Source organism: Rhipicephalus microplus, unplaced genomic scaffold (genome assembly GCF_043290135.1).
Source record: "Rhipicephalus microplus isolate Deutch F79 unplaced genomic scaffold, USDA_Rmic scaffold_15, whole genome shotgun sequence".
NCBI classification, from domain to species: domain Eukaryota; kingdom Metazoa; phylum Arthropoda; class Arachnida; order Ixodida; family Ixodidae; genus Rhipicephalus; species Rhipicephalus microplus.
In genome coordinates, this window is record NW_027464588.1 from 10,690,445 (window position 1) to 10,702,355 (window position 11,911).

The following is an 11,911-nucleotide window of genomic DNA, read 5'->3' on the forward strand; positions in this document are numbered from 1 at the left end:
TTTTTTGTCTGTTTACTCTCTTAATTCACTATCTACGCCCTCAGACGGCATGTTGTAGTGTGCATGGGTGCCAGGGTACCGTCATATCGGAGAAGTGTGTTTGTAGATGAGCTCGCCGCATCCGTTCAAGATAACGCTGGAGCTAACACATCTATTGTTGTCCCTGCCCTTGAACTGTGGCCTTTTCTATGACAGGAGCTCAGGAAGTGTTGGCAGCTCCTATGAAATTAGCAAACGCCAAACCATCTACATGTAATCAAACTGAGACATTGAAATTGGTCAACAATATCTAGATCACGCTACTCACAAGTCACACTTACCAGGCAACCCATAGGACACACACACAGCACACGTGCATGTTAACTGTTAGGCGGCCACCCACCCATTCGTTAGATTTCGGAAACCACTCATGGTTCTCCACGTTCTCGTGCAGTGTATACGGTGTAGATGCTGTAACAGAAAAGCGCTTTTTATGGCCCTACCAACAGCAGCTTTCAGTACATCCAATCATGTTCATCGGTAAAAACACCCTTTTGATCTCCAATAATTGTTCAAGTTTGTTTAAAGATGTACATAGTTTCACAGCACACTTCGTTTTGATCCATTTTTTTGGTATTGCAAGCCCAATGGAGACATCGGTTGCTCGCTTGTATTGCATAGTTTATTTGACAATTCACTTGCTGCATCCCCGTAGCACTAATGGTGCACAGCATGATTCATTCTTTCTCCATAACCGTATTGTTTGAAGCTTTCTTACTCGGTGCGAGCGAGCTGTGTTGCAAAGTAAACTTCGCGACAGCAACGAAGCGCGCTGTACTAGTGGTGCGTGCATGTCCGCATCCGTGACAAGAAGGCACTTGTAAAATCAATTTGCGTATCACAGAAAGCGTCAGAAAACGATTCAAAGAAACTGCCATTCAAGAAGCACATCTTGCTGCGTTAAAGTACTGAGCGAACATTTCACAAAGCGCGAGATCTGGGCAGCTATAAAGACGGCCATTTTGCTTCCCTCTAAAGCGTGTTTCACATAACTTTTGTATATTCTTGGCCCATAAATGTTCTTGCTCCGGGAATCCTGCGAGACCTTCTGAGAACGTGGTCAACGAGCGTTTGGACCAGGCATGGTACCGCTTTTTACTTTTACCTCTGCGTTTGGTTGTTAGAACGCTTCAGTCTCCCTCTTTGTTTTTTTTTCCAGAAAGTAGAGAAGAAGGCGCACTCCTTAAAAATAATAGCTTCTTTTTTCGGTTAAAGTCAGATGAAAACTACAGCTTGTACGTTCTAAGACAGCGCATATACTCGCTTTCATCTATAACGCACAAGGTATAAGCAGTTTAGTCTGAAACTTGATTGCTTTGGAATAAACGTACGAAACCTTTTGAACTCAACTGGTATTTGTGCTGTTCGTGTTGATTCTCATTCCACGTTCGTACTAGGTTATTGTCTGCATCAATGAATGATTGGCTATAGGGTGCTCGGCAGCTGCTCAAAGGTGGCTGCATGGTTGAATCCCGGCCCAGGCGGTCGCAATTCAGTGAAGAGGAAATGGTAGAAAACCGTGTACTGTGTGATATAAGTGCACGTTAGAGAACACCAGATGGTTAAAATTTCCGAAACCCTCCGCGACGCCATCCTTTATCATTATAGCCTGGTTTCGAGCCCTAAGACACCACATTTTATTAGTATACTGTGGTATCGTAAAAGGGGTCAACTCGTCACGCCAGATGGTAACGTCCTCACGCTCAGACACAAGCGATTTGTTACGCGAGACCTTCGACATTTTTAATTACTATCCTTCACTAGGTCTTATTCGATATTGAGCCGCTATCATATAGCAATGCGCTCTCAGCAAGAGGCCTTATTCAGGGTCTCTTATCGACACTCAACAATAGCTGTCAAGAACGAATAAAAATAGAGAAGCACCCGTAGCACAAAGCCACAGAAATGTCCGCACGGATATTTTAGAAAGAGAAGCTTCTTAGTCGCCATTAAATTTATCTTTGTCTGGGGTTTGAACTCAAGACGAACGCCTTTCCAGAGCGGTTGCTCTCCTAATTGAGCTAACCAAGAAGCTAGCAATTAACGGTGCGTTTACGAATTCATCAACAACTTGAAGCACATGAGCACAATTATTGCATGTGAGTTCTGCGGAAACTGCCAAAGTTGAACTTTTCGCAATTAGCAAGGTTGAAACCCGCGAAATCGAAACCACGAAACAGGATGAATTTTATCGGCAACTAAGAAGTTTTATCTGAGAAATTGACACTGATTACTTTATGGCTATGTGCTTCTTGTGTGTGTTAAAAAGCAAATATATTCTTTCGTTCACATTTGCATGTGTCTGTGAGCAAAACAAGGAAATTGATTTTCTCAAATGTAATTCGTATTAAAATGAAATATTTGATTACAGTATCAAAATGTATCAAAATTGCTGTTTAGAAAGGGAAAAATTCAGGAATAAAGACACATCTCAGAACTGAAGACGTTTTGCAGACACATCACATATGCTCCATTTGAAGCTTTTGCTCTGTGAGCAACAAGAACAAAACGCAATACATATGCCTGCCACGCTTTGTAGGTCAATTTAAATATTGTGCAATCAGGCACACTGAATGCTCATACTTATTATGCAATAAGGCTCACTGAACGCTCGCACCATATCTCCGTTAAGTTGATTGATATATGGAGTTTAACGTCCCAGAACCACCATATGATTATGAGAGGCGCTGTAGTGGAGGGCTCCGGATTTTTCGACCATGTGGGGTTCTTTAACGTGTATCTCCATTAAGTTAAGAAGTTGTTAAGATACTATATAAAATATTTCACTAGCCACGTCACATGTATCATCGTAAAACAGTGGGTAACTGGAAATTGCAAACTGTTTTCTCGAGTGAAAGCTTAAAAACAGGAATTGGGTAACGGGCTAAATGCTCAGGTTCTAGCACACCAAAGCAGTCGAGTTACACCGCTCAAACGCATAGGAAAGACTCAAGACAAAGATGATTTGAACTGTGTTCAATTCATGAAAACACGTGTACGCTTAGCAGAACACCTAATAGTCAAAGATAGAGTCGTCTACCACAGCCCAACAATAAATTGACCTGTAACTCCGGCTGTGCGAGACACATCGAGACATGAGCATCCAAACGGCGTTTCCCAGCATGGGAAGTTTTGTAATTTCTCGTTTCGCTTGAATCAATTTGCAGGCTTGGCATCTTAGAGGATGTGCCCTATAGAAGCAAAGACACCTTGTTAAAAGCACGTGATGGCTTTATTCTAAATAAACTAGGCCATGGCAGTTGGTCACATTCTATCTCAGCGCCGGAATTAAAACTGTCTTCACCACAATCTCACTTCCTATTGGGATCCTCCAGCCCAGACATGTCATCATATACAGTCTTCCGCACATGTGACGGCATACTTGAAGGTGTGTTTGCATACTCCTTTTTTAACTATCTCTGGCTTATCACATCTGTGTTTACATTCCAAATGTGGCACTAATGCTCCAATGGCGAGTCCTTCACTTGGTCCCCTACTAAAATAGTGCTATACTAGATATCACATCCAATGCTACACAACAATGCGCTACTACTATTTAGGATATTTCTGCAAGAAATTTGCTGCCATCATCCTGATTACCATTTAATTTTTCAACAGAGCTATTCTGAAGTAACCGTACTTCGGTAACAATGTCCATGCTCTGGGAAATTCCACAACTTATCCTTGAGGGAACACTCCTGTTCTTCTCTTTTAAAGAGGCCTTTTGCCTGATCAAGCTCTGTAAAACTTTTTCTAGCCTCTCACGCATGGACTATGCATGGTGCACTGGCATGTTTACCCTCAGGTAAGGGGTGCCCTGTCGTCCTTGCAGACAGTCTGGATAAAGCATTAACGCAGTCTTCTTTTCCTTGACACTCATGCTTTGTGGGTTGAGGAGCTGCTTGTAATAGTGGGGAACCTCTTTGTGACTGCTAAGTCTTCCTTTCTACCAAAACGCGCCTAAGCTTCCGCAAGACGGAAGTGAAGCGACAATTTTTTTTTGGCCAACGCCACATTCTCGCGGAAGAAAACGAAAGTAAAGTACAGCATCCTCGGAAGAGAGCAGCGCTTCGAGACAGCTAATAGTGCACTCAGAGTTGTAAAAGACTATGTCTACTTGGGGCAGGTAATAACCGCGGAGCCGAACCACGAGATTGAACTAACTAGAAGAATAGGAATGGGGTGGAGCACATTTGAGAAGCACTCTCAAATTATGACAGGTAGATTGCCACTATCCCTCAAGAGGAAGGTATATAACAGCTTTATCTTGCCGGTACTTTTCTACGGAGCAGAAACCTGGAGACTTACAAAGAAGGTTCAGCTTAAATTGAAGATGACACAGCGAGCAATGGAAAAAAAAATGGTAGGTGTAACATTAAGAGACAAGAAGAGAGCAGAGTGGATTAGGGAACAAGCGGGAGTTAGAGGCAATCGGCATGGGCCGGGCATGCAGCGCGTAGACAGGATAACCGCTGGTCATGAAGGGTAACTAACTGGATTCCCAGAGAAGGCAAGCGGGTTAGAGGGAGACAGTGGGCAGATACGATTAAGAAGTTTGCGGGTATAAATTAGCAGCAGCAAGCACAGGACCGAGTTAACTAGCAGAACATGGGTGAGGCATTTGTCCTGCAGTGTACGTAGTCAGACTGCTGCTGCTGCTGCTGATGATGATGATGATAATGATGATGATGATGATGATGACATTCTCGCGAGCCAGCTCCATCTTATGTTGGGCACGTGCATTACTCTCCTCTTGCTCGTGTCTTGCACGCGCCTTACGCTCGCTCTGCCTGCTCACATAGAACCTCGTGTTCGCCGCCACGCTCCTCTCGTTCACAAGCTTCTTACTCTCGCATCCACACCCTCAGCTTTTCTATAGTGAGGCCTAGCTTCTCAGCGACGCTACTCAGCTCACTCAAATATTGTGGTGCTAGATTGATATGTGAAGTTTAACGTCCCGAAACGGCCATAAGATTATGAGAGACGCCGTAAAGGAGGGCTCCAAAAATTTCGATTACGTGGGGTTCTTTAATGAGCATCCAAATCTCACCACACGGGCCTGCAGCATTTTCATCTCCATATAAAATGCACCACCTCAGCTGATGTTTGATCCCTTGACCTGTAGGTCAGAAGCCGAGTAGTACCTTGGCCACTAGACTCTTTCGGCGGGGCCCATGTTGTGAATGTTATCTTCCTTTTGAAACAAAAGAAATCAGCCTCACCCCACCTGAGGTGCCATTGTGATGGGAGTATCCAAAAGTTTGCATTCTACGAACTTTGTGGTCAATCATCGTACCTAGCTGCGGTTAAAATCATGTGACTACCAGTGAAACTACGGGAATTGTGCAGGAAGACGTCACGTACACGCTGACACCACCTTTTTGGACAAGCGATCCCGGTTTTCTCTGGGAAGTGAAGACCTTCGGCAGAGCATGCCAACCCGCCACGCTAAGCCTCGCGGCGAAGCGGAACGCGGAGTCCTGGCAGCCAGCTCTCGGCCGACGCGTCGCGCTGCACCTGCCCGAACCCCAACGGACAACGACCCGGAACTAGCCCAGGCACTTATGGACATGGATGACCACGACATCAAACCCAAGTGAGCTCTGCGGTGGACGCCAACGAAGATTTCCTTTCACCTGACGAGGTGCTACAAGGGGAATCTACTAGCGACGCCGAGAACAAGGAAAAAGACTCTGCGGAGGAACGCGACGACGAAGCCAAGAATGGTCAGTGGCAGGTAGCTATGTCACTGCGACAGCAAAAATGCATCAGGAAACAAGAACGCGCAGCGAGTGATGACAGCGTTGCTCGAGGCGGAACTGAGAGCAACAGCTCCGGCGCTAGAACGCTTGCAGAAGAGCAACGCGGAAGAGCATCTGAAAGGGGCCGACGACGAACGCGCGCGGTGCCGCTGCCCAAAAACGATATGAAGATTATCATGCGGCCCAGACCAGGGTTAGTTGTGCAGGAACTGAAAGCATACCAGGTTGCGCGAGCGATAGAACATGCGAGCGGAGACCCGGAGGCCTGTAACAGCCACAAATTTCTGCTTCACCTTCGCAACGGATCAAACATAATTATTGCAAGCACTCCGTACGAAGATGTGGCAGAAAGGATCTTGAAGATAAAGACACTGGAGCTCAATGGCACCAACTATCCCGTGAACACCTACATATCCACTCCTGCTGGATACCTGAAAGGAGTGGTACACGGATTAGAACGCGAAACGCCAGAAGCAGAAATCCTGAGCTATCTCCGAGTGCGCACTCAAGGAGTGACAATTGTTCAAGCCCGCATGCTCGGACAGTCACAAACTGCAGTGATCACGTTCGATAGACCAATACTTCCACGCTTCGTGTATTATTACGGTGGCGAAATGCCGTGCGTGCCTTATCAACCCACACGGCAGTACTGTAAACTCTGCAAGAGCCAGGGACATAGGACGGATGTTTGTCCCACACCACTGACAAAGGCGTGCAGTAACTGTCGCCTAAGAGACCCACCTGAGGACCACACTTGCGATCCGGAATGTGCCCTGTGCGGCGGATGCCATCCCACGGCGGCATCGGAGTGCACCAAAAAACTCAAACGCGTCCTTCAAAAGGGTTGGTCGCTGCTGTCGCACCAACACAGCACACCAAAAACCACTGGAATACTCAAGAGACGCTGGTTCAGCACAGAGCGCGAGGACTCTGCATCGCCAGGCAGGGCCCGTTCCAGTTCCCGATCCAGATCTCGATCTACATCCCGATCCAGGTCCAGCTCTCGAGACTGCTCCAACTCCAGGAATGGTGGCCACAAGCAGGCCCAAGCAAAGCAAAAACATCACAAGGGCAAGAAGGCGCAGAAAAAAATTGCCCGCAGCTTCCCTCGGGGGAACACTGAGGAGGATGCGGAAGCATGTAATTGGTTAACGAGTGTTAAATTGCGACTTACTTGGTTCGATGGCTAAATTGGTTAACGTGGTTGTGAAATGGGGTGTTAAATGAGTGAACACGTACGGCACGTATGCGAAAGGGCGGTGTTTTATTTATTGCGACGAACTTTGAGGACGATGGCTTTGTGGTCGGTAAAGTAAAGAGTGAGTGGATCGGGTTGCATCGGCCGTAGGTCGAAATTTGCAAAGACGTGGTCGATGCAGGTTCCGCGAATGGTGGTCGGCTGGTGGTGTTTGCAGTCGTCGTGCGTTGCGCGTTTCAGCGAGTGTCGCGACGCCATGTATTCGACTATCCAATCGTCCTTGATGACGTCGACGTTGAAGTCGCCAACTAGCATGAACGGTCGATGTTGCGGTTGTTGTTTTCTGTAATCTTGCACGGCCTCGTCGACGTACTTTTCTACGGCGGCACGAGAGAGGTTTGGCGCGAGGTACATCGTCATGACGTCAACGCCACAGACGGTAGCAACGCAGTGCTCGCCGTTGGCGCGTTGTTGAACGCCGGGCTGTAGTCAGAGGTCAATGAAGGAGTCGTCGTCGTTGTCGACGTCACGCTTGACGTAAATTCCCACACCGCCCGCAGGTCGTTGGAACCCGTGCGTGCGCGCGACCGAAGCGTATCCCGCAACGTCGACGTCATTGGCGTTCCACGTCTCGGTGAAGCAAAGCACGTCCACTCTGCGTAGTACACAGATGGTGGGCGACGGCGCGACGGCGCATGCGCGCGCGTCAGCTGTCGAATGTTCGAGAAGCGGTGCGGACGGCGCGGACGGCGCACTACAAGGCGCGAGTATAAGATGCTTCCGCATCTAAAAGGAAGCGAAAAACCAGGTGAGCTGGGCAGCAAAATCCTCCCTACACTCACACTAAACACAACAACTCACGCGCTCAGAATGTGAGTTAGAGATAATGCGGGTGAGAATAGGTGACCTAGAACGCGAAAATAGGGAACTAAAAAAAGCAACAAACGCAGCACCCGCAACAAAAGTCTATACCCACCCTGAGTGGCCAGAAATCGCAGACGCAACCGAATGAAGGAGGTGACTCAATGATTACGTCATCGATGCTGAAAGAAACATTAAAGGAAGTTATAGCGACAGTTATAGAGCAAGTAATGATAAATGTAGATAGAAAGCTCGAAGTTCTGGACAAGTAAATCTAGGCATAACGCGTCGAATTCACGAAGGCCTTGCGAAAGCCTGCCACAGGCATCAGTATCAGAGAAAAAGCTGAGAAAATTTACAACAGGCCCGGATTGTCGGCCATAAACCAGGGGACGCATAATGGCTAATCATCAAACGCAGCGGTCAGAAAAGTGCGAAATATGGCAGTGAAACTGCCGTGGTTTCCGGCGGAAAAGAGGGCAACTGTTGCAGCTGGTGGCGTCGCAACAAAAGCCACCTGCTGTCATAGCAGTCCAGGAAGCCGGAACACAACCAAAATTACGGGGCTACGAAACTTATAGTAGCGGGGACGCAGAATGGAAAGTTGCTACATTAGTCGATAACTCAATTACAGCAATATGTCATCAGCCCATTGAAGAGACTGATATCCCGCATATCATAACAGAAATAACCTACAAAGGGAGCCATGGAAAGAGCGCCTTCATACTTAATATCTATAGTCCCTCAAGACAAAAGAGAGAAACGTTCGACAAGCTCTTTCAAGAGACAGCAAAACTGGCGAAAGGAAATCCATTAATCATGGTTGGGGACTTTAATGCCAGGCATGCAAGCTGGGGATATAAGATGCAAGACACCAAAGGCAAGAATATCGCAATACAACTAGAGAAACTGGAAATGACTCTGTTAACTGACCGTGAAATACCAAAGAGGATAGGCAACAGCGTATCCATTGATACAAATCCGGACTTGACGATAGTACAAAACTGCCACAGCGTGGACTGGTACAACACCCTTGAAAACCTGGGCAGTGATCATTACATACTAATCACCAGCAATCGGCACCGGCCGAATCCGCAAACACATTGGCACAGCCAGAAAACAAACTGGCACGCATATAGAAAAGCGCTAAAAGCACACGTGACCGCCATAGACGACTTGGACGAGTGGCGCAAAGTAATTCGAAATGAAAAGCAAATGTACACCAAAACTGTCGCCAGAACAGATGATACCCCTGAAGTAGACGCTCACCTTCTCCACCTGTGGGAAGCAAGAAGAAACCTCACTAAAAGATGGAAAAGGCAAAAGCGAAATAAGAAACTCAAAGCGAAAATTGAAGAAATAACGCAGCAAGCCGAACAGTACGCTAATCAACTCGCGACAGCCAACTGGGAACAATTTCGCGATTCACTAAATGGAACCCTAGGAACAGCAAAGACATGGAATATCCTAAGAGCCATGATTGACCCTCTGAAAACTAAACGTGAAGGACAAAAATCTCTAGAAAGGTTATTGCACACATATCCAGGTACAAGAGATGACCTGCTTCAAGAAATCTATATTAAGTGTTTCGGCGCCCGAGCCATCACAGCCCCTTACCAGGCTAAATACACTGGGCTCCCAAACTCAGAACTGGATGCACCTTTCACGCATGCCGAGGTCAGAGCGGCAATCGTCAGCATGAAACGCAACACAGCGCCTGGGGCGGACCAAATCACGAATGCCATGATTCGCAACATGATTGACGAAGCCATAACAGCGCTTCTAAACTTCATTAACAAACACTGGGTGAATGGCACAATACCTCAGCAATGGAAGCATGCTGTAATAATTATGATACCCAAACCAGGAAAGAAATCTACAATAGAAAACCTCAGGCCAATCTCTCTTACCTCGTGCTTAGGCAAAGTGTTTGAGAGATTAATAAATGCCAGACTTCAATGGCACCTTGAACACAATAACTTGTTGCCAAACACCATGTTTTGTTTCCGCTCGAACCTTTCGACACAAGACATCCTTCTGCTTTGAAAGGCGGAAATACTAACAAATGTTCCAAAAACATGGGAAAACATTGTCATGGCCATCGACATAAAAGGCGCTTTTGACAAAGTAAGCCATAAGGCCATTTAGATGGGCTAGCAGTGACAAACTGTGGTCGAAGGACGTACAAATATGTACAGAACTTCCTTACTAAAAGAACCGCTGTTATCAGATTAGGAGAAGACAAATCCAATGTCTTCCACCCACCGAGCAAAGGCACACCACAAGGCGCTGTGATCTCGCCTACGCTTTTCGACATAGCCATGATTGGTCTAGCCAAAAAATAGGAAGGTGTTCCCGACATGCGACACTCCTTCTATGCGGATGACATCACTGTATGGACAACCAAGGGTAGCTTGGCGGAAAAAGAAGAGCGGCTTCAACTGGCAGCTAAAACCATCGAAGATTACACTAAAGAAAGGGGGCTTCAGTGCTCAGCAGACAAATCGGAACTCATTAGGTTCTCCAAGAGTAAAAAACAAAGGACAGACCCGAGCCTCCGCCTTGAGGTCAAGCTAGACGGCAATATTATATCAGAGAAAACAACGGTTCGGATCTTAGGGATGTGATTACAGTCCAATCAGCGATGTCTCCACACACTGAATATGCTTAAACGAACAGCTCAACAAATTGTTCGTATGATAGTTCGAATAACGAACAATCGTGCTGGACTGAAAGAACAAGACGTGCTTCGTTTGGTAAAGAGCTTAGTCATCAGCAGACTAACATACTCGCTACCCTACCACAACATGAATAGAAAGGAGAAAGAAAAAGCAGACAAAATAATAAGGATGGCGTATAAAGCGGCTCTGCGACTACCACAAAGCACTTCAACTGCGAAGCTATTAGCGCTCGGACTTCACAATACATTTGATGAGTTGGCTGAGGCACAAGTAACCACCCAGATTAACCGCCTGCTATAGACGACAACCAGCAGAAAACTTCTTCAGAGGATCGGCCTCGGCGAACAAGTACAGGCACAAGGAAGAGCTAAGGAATTGTCGTGCTCAGTCAGAGCCTGGTACAAAATATGCCCCCTATCGAAGAACATGGACCCAGTTCTACATGCTGGAAGCCGTAAAGCAAGAGCCATTTACATAGATAAACAGACAAAATATTTGAATACGGCGAGATTTACTGACGCCGCACCATATCAGGCAAATGCAAAGAACATGGTGGCCGTGGTCACAGACCGAAAAGGAAACGTCACAAGTTGTGCCTCCATAGCCCAAGCCTCTATCACAGAAGCGGAGGAGATAGCGATCGCGCTGGCAATCAAGGAGGGCAGGGAGCGAAAAGCCCCAATGACAATAATCACAGACTCGAAGGATGCATGTAGAAACTACGAAAAAGGTAAAATATGTATGAAGGCCTTACAAATTCTAACCAAAGCTCACAAGGACTTCCCAATTGAATACACCCAAACCATTATCTGGGCGCCAGGGCACGAGGGCGTCACCGGGAACTAGTTTGCGGATGAGGCGGCTCGAGGCTTCACAGATTATCGAGCTTCTTTGCACACTGCAATAGAGGATCCAACGCCCCTAGACCCCAACTTTGGTGCAATTCTTCAGTATTACAGGGACAATAGAAAAGTGTCTCCAGCACCGCATAAGAAACTCACAGCAATGAAATCGGTGGCATTACGCAGAATCCAAACAAACATATACACGAACTTACACAGGCTGCATGTATTCTACCCCACAGCATACAAAGATATATGTCCGTGGTGTGGTGCCATGCCAACTCTGTTTCACATCACGTGGGAGTGTACGCCTCACAATGAAGAACACCACAACATGAACAACACAGAGGAACAATGGGATGCGCTGCTGTCCAGCTCGGCCATTGTTTATCAGCGCTGGCTGGTCCAACGTGTAGAGATGATGGATAGGGCCAGCGGAGCCCTGGAATAGGGGCCCGACCATTTGGAATGCTCCGCGTTATGCGCAAATAAAGTTTTCTCTCTCTCTCTCTCTACGAACTTTGTTGC